Source organism: Peromyscus leucopus, chromosome 8a (assembly GCF_004664715.2).
Source record: "Peromyscus leucopus breed LL Stock chromosome 8a, UCI_PerLeu_2.1, whole genome shotgun sequence".
NCBI classification, from domain to species: Eukaryota; Metazoa; Chordata; class Mammalia; order Rodentia; family Cricetidae; genus Peromyscus; species Peromyscus leucopus.
In genome coordinates this window covers 40847779-40858905 of record NC_051085.1, presented here as the reverse complement: position 1 = coordinate 40858905, position 11127 = coordinate 40847779, and positions in this window count along the sequence as shown.

Genomic DNA, 11127 nt, shown 5'->3' with positions numbered 1-11127 from the left:
TCCCTCCTCACACATCCCAGCTGAGACCATCCCAGGAACCTTTAGAAAGTTTAAATGTGCTGGACTATTGTCACACATACATTTAATTGGTTTAAATACACTGTAACTCATGTCACTATCAGCAGAGACTGCCCCAGCTTAATACCAACAAGAAGAAAGAAATACAGGGAATACAAAACATAGTTGCTACAGTGTTGATTGGCTCTTTTTCATGCCTGAGAACTGTGTTAATGAAGACACTTTCCAGCATGGTGTCAGCTTCTGTAGGAGCATAGCTTGACATTCTCCACCTCTTGACACCTCAAAAAAATGTGATTACCTATTTGGGGGGGGGGGTTGAGATAGGGTTTCTCTTTGTAGCCTTGGCTGTCCTGGAACTCACTTTGTAGACCAGGCAGGCTGGCCTCAAACTCAGAGATCCACCTGCCTCTGTCTCCTGAGTGCTGGGATTAAAGGGGAGTGCTACCACTGCCAGGCATGATTATCTATTCCTAAAGTCCTAGCAATCATGCTGGTCTTTTCAGTTGGTGATAAGAAATCCATTTCAGAGTTCTGTTTTGCATATAAAAAAAAAAGGTTTTATTCACAGAGTAGATCTCTCTTATCTTGATGTTGATGTTGATGAGGCTGGTAATTGCCTCTAGAGACCTAAATCAATACTTTCACCGAGAAAACTGCCCAGTTCTGGCACAGAAACTCAGAACAAACTGAACTGAGCCACTGAGGCGCTGCCTATCAGTACCCAACTGAGGCTGGAGATGTAAACTGATGGTTCATGCTCCCTTGAGGTGACTGGATTACCTCTCACTGCTGGGGGACTGCTGGGTTAGTAAGGAGACACATGACAGCTGTGGTTACACCTCTTAGGAAGCAAAGGGACCCTCTGAATCCAATGCTGGAAGGGCAAAATACTCCTTCTGGTTTGAAGGAGAAATAATTTTCTTAAAATTGAGAAGTTCTCCCTGCCTTAAGGGATCTTTGTCAATAATTCATTGCCTCATGGCTCCTACTTTTTATTGAATCTTTTGTTAATTTAGAGTTCTACCGAGCCGGGTTTAGAAAATGCCCCCAATACAAAGCTTCATTAATTTAAAAGATTCGCTGAACTACATGGCCGGGAGGAAACTTCCACCTCGGGTTCATTTAATACTGAGCTCAAAGCTTTTGATGTTAGGAAGAGGCGAGTGATCCTCTGTGTTCTGGGACCACAGAGCCACACACTTTACCCTGATCTATAATGGATATATGGAGGTGGCAGTGTGCCCAGGGAAGGCTTCTCTATTGCCTAATCAAAAACCTACTCCGAGTACCCTAAATAAAGAAGAGGGAAATGTGCAAATAAAATGACCCTGCAGTTTTTCACAGCATCTGAGGACAAAGTACGTGTGAACTCACTGGAAACAAGAGGAACATAAGAGCCCACCAGAAGTCATGGACACCCTGTTCCACTCAGGAACCTCAGGGCTTGCTGCATATCTGCACGTCTATCTTGCACATGGCCCAACACGCTTGCCACCTGGTCTTCCTGGCATGAGCTCCCAGCTCCAGAGCTCATCACGAACTGACTGAATAAGCTAAACCCTCAAGAGGGAAACTTAATTGGTCTCATTCACTGTTGGGCCAACCTGGCCACTGGTTCCCTACCCTCGGGTCAGGTGCTCAGCCCTAGCAGCCACCTGATGCCTGCTACTGCTGGAAAGAGCTGGGTCACTTAATGTCAAAGGTTCTCCGTGGCAGGAAGCAATGAACAATGTGAAGCTTTAGGTGGTTTGTTTTCCTGAAAATGCTCTCAAGCAAAATCATATCACGCGGTGTGTATTAGAGTTTATGTAATATAAGAGCAGTCTAACATATCATTTGCCTTTTTTGCAGCAGTATATAACACATCTATGGATTTAAAAGCAAAGCAAGAAAGATTATCAATAGGTACCAATGAGACATTTGGTAAAATTCAGTAACTATTTGTGGTTACCGAAAAACACCATTAAGATGGCAAATTGCAAACCTATTAAAATTTGTGATAGACAAGAAGTTAGAATCTTTCATATAGAAACAATTCTTACAAAATAGTAAGTTTCCTTTATTCGCTCTCGGTGGGAAAAAAAATAAATGAGGAATGTGAAAACATCATTTTTACATTCAAAAAGAGTCTTGTGAAAGATTAATATGCAAGTAAGGGAAGATTGAAGCATATGCATTCCCAAGGGTGTCTAGTGTGGATTATATACACAGTCTCCTGCAATGATTTTAGATAAGATCAGAAGAGCTTGGGTGGCATGACCACAGATCCCACAATGATTTCAGGAGCACACCTCAGTGAAACTTTCATGTATCTTTTTTTATATTATTTACCAAAAGCCTTAAAATGTTTTATCAGTTACTTTTCTAATGCTGTGATTAAACACCATGACAAAGGAAATTTGTAGAAGATGAAAGTTATCTGGGCTTATGATTCTGGAGAGGTAAGAATCCCTCAAGGTGAGGAAGTGGTGGGCGTGGAGACAGGGAAGCCCCAGCGGGACACTTAGTCATTTCCACCTAGTCATTTCTGGGTCATGCAGCCTACGTAACCCATGATCTGTGTGGTCACGTAATCATGCAAGGCCTGACCACGTAATCTATGCACATGCGTGGAATAGCCATGTGAGCCTGTGTGCACATGTGCAGGGTGGCCCTTAAAAAAGACAAGCCCCATGTCCCCATGTCCCCCTGCCTCCCCTTCTCCCACACATGTCCTTTCAGCAGGCCTGATCACATCGATCCCTTCCTCCTTGTCTTAATAAAACTCTTGTTAGTGGATTCTGTCGTGTTCTGTGACTTTTCCTCGCAGGGTAAGAGTGCCGCTAAAAACTATCAGGGATGGCAGCTGGAATAGCAAACCCAGAGCTCACATCTTGAACTGCAAGCCTGAAGCAGAGAGAGTCATACTGGAAACGACTTGGGCCTTTAAAGTCCCCAAACCCGTCTCCAGTGACATACTTTCTCCAACAAAGCCACACCTCCTCAGCCTCTGCAAACAGCTCCAGCAACTGGGGACCAGGTACTTAAATATATTATGAATCTGTGGTGGACATTCTCATTCAAACCACCACAAATGTATTATGTACTGCTTACTGGGAGTTTATCAGACATGTCCCAATATGTGTGTAAGTAGAGTATTACCCAACATCCCTTACAATGCAGGCAATTATAAACAATGGAATTACATAGCAAATATGAATTACAATTATTTATGATACTATGAAACAGAGGTAACATCATAAGCTGAGGAAGAACTCACACAAACTAGTTTACAGTCTCATTTTAGGTAGAATATTGGTATGTTATCTGTGGTTTTTATTTTATTTCATTGTGTTCCTCCCAACCCCCAAATAAAATTTCATGATATATAGGAACTACTCATTGAGGGGGGAAAACTTTTATAAGAATATGAAAATAAATTAAAATTACAGAAGAGGAAAACTATGAAGAGACATCACATTCATTTCTCCTGGACATCAGTAGCAAAGAAAAGTAAATACTTTAAGCACTTAACAATTTCGTATTTTGCCAATCCTAGGGATCAGACATAATAGAACAGATTAATCCACAGGAAATGGTTTAGAAAAATTAGCCAGATGCAATAAGATAGCAATCACAGGTCAGAAAAAGTAAAGTGGCAATAAGAAAAATACACAAGCGCTTGCTTCACAAGAGGTAACTGACTATTTTAAAGCTGTGAAGATTCAAGAGTTTAATAAACCCAAAAGCCCTTTCATGTTTTCAAACACGGTGACATATTGGTGGTAATTAGATGGATGTGTCGTCGTTCAAAGTTATAAAATTATGTGATCCTCTACAAGCAATAGTCACTGTTCTCCCTAGCCAGAACCTTGTTGTGTTTTATTTTATTGACAGACAACCAACACTCTTTATTCCTTCTTCCTGGCCATGTGAGGTAGCAGAGACAAGGTAGGCGTGAACTAGGGCTATAAGCTATCGCCTTTCCACGCACGCCTTTCCATACAATAGGAAAGGGGCCGAAGGAGTTTTTCTAATAACCTGAGTCTTTCATCTGCTCGGGAAAGGGGCGATTCTGCCATAGACAGTCTTTGGGGTACAATCATAGCAGCTGGCACCATTGTTGAGGGCTAGTCTTGCAGCTTAAAGCCAGCCCCCAGAGCTGGCATCAGACCATAAGAAATATTTTCTTATTCCATAAGAAATAAAGGGGGGGGTCAAGCTGAGTCTACCTCTAGCTCATTGTAAGCAGGTCAGCAGATAAGAACTGGCTCATCTCAGTCCCCTAAAGATAGGAAGCTCACTGTTTCCTAGCAAGGATTCTCCCTGAACTCTGCCAAGGCTTTTGGTGGTGTGAGCATATTTTCTGGGCAAAAGAAAGGGTCAGTTTTTAACAAGGCTGCATCATCTCTAGATCCCCCCCCTCTCGGATGTTGCTGAGTGCCATTACTATTGTCATAGTTGAGCTCCTTTTCTACATACCACACAGGGAAAGCTTTTAATTTCACTTGAAAGTCATTGTTGCTGAGTCATAAAATTACTAGGGAGGCTGTGGCAGGTCTGCAAGTTCAAAGCCATCCTCGGCTACATGATAATTTCAAGACTATCCTGAACTCAGTGAGACACTGTCTTAAAAAACTAAAGGAAGAGTTGGGGATACAGCTTAATGGTGGAGCACCAAGAAATCACACATGTGTATGTATCCAACAAACTTGCCAAATAAATGTATGCGTTCAGACAGTTTGTCCATCAACATTTTGGGATCTTATACACATAACAGTCATGTCTTCTGTGAGTAACAACGTTTTATTCCTCTTGTGTTTGTGTGTGTGTGTGTGTGTGTGTGTGTGTGTACCTGTATGTGTATGTATGTGTGTGTCTGTGTATAGGGATAGGTGAATGAGTGACTGTATGTGTGCAGGTATCCCTGTGCATGCAGGTGTGCATTCGTGTGTGGCAGCCAGATGTCAATGTTGAGTGTCTTCCTCTGTCCTCTACTCCACTGTATTTTTTTTGAGACAGGGTGTCTCAGTGAACCTGAAGTTGGCAGATGGGTTAGATTGGCTCTCTGGCCAGCCCACAGGAACCAAAACCCACATTTCCCCATGAGGATACATTCATTGTTAATATCCAGGAGAATAGAGGTGTAAAAAAGAATGATTTATAGCAGATAAAAAAGTGCCCCATTTCCATGACCTCCCTACATCTTTTTGGGCTTGACACACACAGAAAGCAATACACGAGGAGAAGGCATGCAGGAGCCCTGTCTTAGAGAGCACAAGGGACTTGAACATAAGAACTACATAGAAGGTGAACTAGAGTTATGATGGTGTTACTGTCTAGTCCAGGGGTTCCCAACCTTCCTGATGCTGCCACCCTTTAATACAGTTCCTCACACATTGCAGTGACCCCCCCCACCATAAAATTACTTTCGTTGCTGCTTCATAACTGTACTTTTGCTACTGTGATGAATCAAAATGGAAATATTTTTGGAGACAGAGGTTTGTCGGGGGGTCGCGACCCACAGGTTGAGAACCACTGGTCTGGTACCTGGCAGGCGTACATGAGCCCGGGTCATTTCTGCTAGCCAGCATGTGGGAAGGCGTAAGTGGTGGTGGCTCCTGTCAGCCTGACATGGGTTAAAAATCCCCTGTGGAGGGAGCTACCATGGGGAATTGTCCATCTTCCTTCGGCCTGTGGACATGCTTGTGGAGAATTTTCTCAATGGAGCTGATGAGGAGGGAAGATGAAGGACGCACCCTGGACGTGGGCAGCACCATATCATAGGCTGGGCTGACTGCTGGGTGATCAAAAGGAAGGGGCTGAGCATTAGCCTACAAGAATTAAGTCATTGCGGTCTGCTCTTGGCTATGGATGTCACGGGACCAGCTATTTGTTTCAAGTCTTTGCTGCCTTGGCTTCCCCTAGGGTGATGGACTGCACCCTGGAATTGTGAACCCTGTCTCATATAAGGTGCTTTTTGTGTGTGTGGTTTTTCGAGACAGGGTCTCTCTGTGTAGTTTTGGTGCCGGTCCTCTGTAGACCAGGCTGGCCTCGAACTCACAGAGATTCACCTGCCTCTGCCTCCTGAGTGCTGGGATTAAAGGCGTGTGCCACCACTGCCTTGAATAAGGTGCTTTTATTGGGTTATTTTTTATCACAGTAACAATAAAGAAAGCTGAGACAAAATAGAACGTTCCCTAGAAATTGAGAGGATTGTGGCTAGAAGAAATAATAGAGAGAAGGCAGGGAGTTTAAGAAGAAACCAGAGTGCCTGATGATGAAGGGGTGTCTGGAGCCACAGTGACAGCTCCATGGGTAAGAGCACTTGCTATGAGGATCTGAGCTTGTTCCCCAACACCTGCATAAAAAGATAGATGTGACCGTAAGTGCTTGTAACCCCAGTCTTGAGGGTTGGAAACAGGCAGATCCCCCAGAGCTTGCTGGCCAGCCAACCCAGTAGAAATGGCAAAGATACCAGTTCAGTGAGAGACCCTGTCTCAGAACCGCAGGACTGAAAGTGATGCAGGAAGACAACACATATCCTGCTCTGGTCTCCACATGCATGCACACCTACACACTGACATGCACACACTGCACGTATGTTTTTACATACACCCTGGGGAGAAGAGAGAAGGAGAAGGAAGTATCGAGGGAGAGGCAGAGGCGGTGGGCGGGAGGGGGGGGGAAGGTGCTGATTTCATGTTTTATGCCAGGTCACCTAATCAGACAGGCACAAGCTCTTAGGTATGGACATCTTGCTTAGGAAAAATTGTCCCCTCTTGGGAGTTTAGAAGGACCTCATCAATACTGCTGCTGCACAGTTCTCTGCTTCTCCAAGGAAACCAACTCCTGGGCTGGACAATCAGTTTCTATTAGACTAGATCCTGGCCAAGCAGCAAAGTTTCAGCTCTAGGATGCAGATGAAATCCTGGGAGCTAGGACAGCATGGAAATGAACAAGTTCTGATTTGAAATACTGCTTCCGCATTTGAACTCAGCATTTCCCTTTGTTTTGTTCTGATTACCATCTTCCAGACCTCTCACTTCAGGGAATCTGATGTATTTCTGTCTACTCATCAAATTATTCTAGGGTATCAGTTTCTCATATATTCACTTGATTTCAGCAAAAGCTTTTTCTGACAATATCATTGCTTGTCAACAGAGCCAGGTGGGGAAAAATGTGCTCAACTTATATTTCAGCATCTGTGTTTTTATATTTCCTTCTTTCCTAACATAGCATTCCATTTTCCTATGTCACTACATATTATTGAATAACCTTATAATAGCTTTACACATCTGTAGTAACTTATTTAACTAGTCCTTCAGTAAGTGATGGTTCTAATGTACAATTTTGGTGTCTATGCTACTCAAAATGTTTCCCTGGACAGATTCCTGGACACACAAGGAAAGGACACATAGATTAAGAACTTTTTTATTTTTATTCTTAGGAACAGGATCTCACAGTGGAGCCCAGATAGCTTCAAACTCGCAGTGATCCTCATTTCACAGACTCTTGGGTGCTGAGATGACAGATACGAGCTACCATGCCTGGCTATAGAATCTTTCTTGATGCATATTTTCTCATTGACATCCAGTGGATAAGATGGTAACAGCTTATAAATCCCAATAGTAGCTCCTATCGGCTTGATTACCAATATTTATAAACCTTGAAGTTTGCCAATTTCACATGAGATAAACAACAGATTTTTTAACATATTTTTCGCATATAGTTTCTTTCTTCAGCTATTATTTACTGGATGCCACCATACACCACACGTAGATGTAGGTCCTGTACCTACAGTAGTGAGCAAATTATTTCCTGTATAGACTTTACCTGCTGCTGATAAGTAATAAACAAGACAATTTCAAGGCAGATGACCTGTGAAGAACTGTACAGCAAGGTATTGGTGTTGTTAGGCATAAAGTGGTATTTTAGACAGGAGTCAGGGAAACCCTCTTTGTTGAGGTCATAGGTGATCAAAAGTATCAAGGAACAGAGAAAATAAGAAGCACATTCCAAGTCTGTGCAAATATGCAGAGAAAAAGAATGAACGTGCTGTGTCCAGAAACTGCAAAAAGGCACTGGTGTTAAGTGGTCCTTTGGGGGCAGGTGGGTTATTCTAGGTGACAGACAGCCTCACCATCCATTTAGGTTATATTCTGAGTATAATGGGAATATCTGATAGGCTGATGGAAGATCAGTCATTCTAACACAAGTTGCAGACACTGGATGGAGGTGAGTTTGCTGGTGAATTCATAGCATAAGTCTAGAAGGAAATACAAGAGACTGTATTGCTTCTGGGAAAAGAATTTGGTGATCTGGGAAATTTGGTGATGGGAAAGGGAGCGTTGTGTTATGCTCTTTTGTATAACTTAGGCTGTGGACACTGCATACGCATTCCCGAATGGAGAAGACCAATTTCTGGGGCTGGTGTGAAGATTTCACTGCAGAAGCAAGACCAGAAGGAAGCAGCAGCCTGTGAGAGGCGGTGGAGCTTGACCTCAGGGGATGTGGGGCTGCAGATGTGAAGAAGTGATCAGACTTGGCACATTTTGACAATAAAGAACTGGCTAGTGGATTGGGAGTAGCCTTGAAGAATGAAGAGATATCAGCCATGACCTCTAGATGCTTGAGCAAGGCTAATGATATGGAAGATGGAGCCAGTTACAGAGATGGAATCAGCCTAAGGAGGATGGCAGGTGGGCTGAACCCAAACCCAGAGGCATCAATGTGACAGAGAAGACTTTCAAAGGAACATGGGACCAGCCAGTGACAATAATTATTGGCAGGAAAAGTAATGCAAAAGTGGAGAATTGATTTAGGAAGGTCATTGATGGCCTTGGTAAGTGCATTATCAGTACAGAGGTAGGTTAGTAATGTGTACTTAGTGTATGATTGGTGGTGTAGCTCCTCCTAATTTTTTACCACTTTAAGTTTCCATTGATATTTTAGGCTTTTTCATATTGAATTCAAAGAATTCTGCATGTGTTCATTGTAGGCGTTGTATATGGGTCTTCTTGGTTTTATCTTTTATTGTCATTTTAATTTTCCTAGATTTTTTATTGATTTACATGTTCATAAACATCTGTTGTTACCTTTGCAGTTAGAGTCATTGACTTCCTAAGAAGCAATAAATAGGCACCTGTATTTTCTTCCTTTCCTTTTTTACCTTTTCATATTTTTTGTTTAACTTTATTCATTTGAAACCTATTTTCCACCAAGGAATCCATTGAACTCCCTCACCTTAATTCCCATAATTAAAAAAAACGTATTTTCCATTTATTGAGCAATTATTTTCTTTCCTTCCATTTTTATGTTACTGTCTATTGTAGGTTAAAATGTGTCCTCGAGAGAGACATTGCCATTTTCCTCATTTGGAAATAGGGTCATTGCTGATGTGATTGCTGAAGGTGAGGTCATCTAAGAGTAGGGTGTGCCCTAAACCCAGATGATTAGTGTGATATTATAGAGGAGAGGAGAAAGCCAGGTGAGTACAGAGACACAGGACAAAGACAACAGCCATACGAAGACAGACAGCCATACGAAGACAGGGGCAGAAATGGCGTTACTAAAGCCATGACATACACAGAGCCATAGAGGCTGAGAGAAACGGGTACCCTGAAACTTCATCAAGTTCATTCTCTACCAAGGTCTTCATGTCAGGCTTTTGGCTTCTGTAAAAACAGAAGAATAAGTTACATTGTTTGAAGCAGAACTGTGATGTTTCCTTACAGCAGCCATAGGAAACTCATACATCATCTGCACCATACAGGGAATGCTCTTATAAACTGGAGCCTAACCTGTGACTTCAGTAATCTATATCTACTATGGTACCAGTGCTTTTATGAAGAGTATTGCAGTTTATTTTAATAGCATTCTTCCATTGGCTATCTTTTCTAAATTTTTGTAGGTAATCTTTGAAGTTTTTTTTTTTTTTTTTTGTTTTTTTTTTTTTTTTTTTTTTTTTTTTTTGTTACTGTTCTGCTGCTGTGAAGACACCATCGCCAAGCAGCTTATAAAAGAAAGAATTTAATTGGGGCCTTGCTTACAGTTTCAGAGGGTGAGTCCACGGCCATCGTGGTGCAAAGCATGGCAGCGGGCAGGCAGTGTTGAGAGCAGCAGCTGAGAGCTCGGAGCTGATCCACAAGTTACAGGCAGAGAGAGAGAGAGAGAGAGAGAGAGAGAGAGAGAGAGAGAGAGAGAGAGAGAGAGAGAGACTGGGCATGGGCTTTTGAAACCTCAGATTCCACAAACAGTGACACACCTCTCCTACAAGGCCACACTTGCTAATCCTTCCTAAACGGTCCACCAACTAGGAAGCCGACATTCAAATATGTGAGACTATTAGGGCCAATCTCATTCAAACCACCATAAAGTTGATCTTTACACTAGCTTTATTTCTAGAATTGGATGTGTCAAGCCCTATTTCTCCTCACACAAATTCAATAATTTCCATATATACATTATGCCTGATACGATAATAATAATAATAATAATAATAATAATAATAATAGAATCACATTACAGGCTGGAGATTAAGCCCAATGGGGGAGCACTTGCCAAGCATGCATGAGGCCCTGGGCTCAATCCATAACACTGAAAAAAAAAAATGGTACAAGATTACACTAAACATCAAAATCTATATAGTTCACAAAAATATGCTTGCATTTTTTAAAATCAGTTTAAACTTAGTAATTTACATCTTTTCCAGAAATTTGGTATACTATGTTTTTAAAACATTTCTAAAGCCAGGTGATGGTGGCACATACCTTTAATCCCAGCACTCAAGAGGCAGAGGCAGGTAGATCTCTGTGAGTTCGAGGCCAGCCTGGTCTACAAAGTAAGTTCCAGGAAAGGCTCCAAAGCTACACAGAGAAAGCCTGTCTCAAAAAACAGCAACAACAACAACAAAAACATTTCTAGATCATAAAGCGTAACAAAAATGCATACTTAAAGAAACTTTTAAAATAATTATTATTGGTCATTATGTATATCTCTTCCATTTCTACATGACTTAAAATTCTCAAAAATTCCTTCATCTTTTATTTCAAGTAAACAGTGAAACAGGATTGGATTTGATAGCAGTTTTCACATTCACCACACTCCCAGCCAACACTCATCACC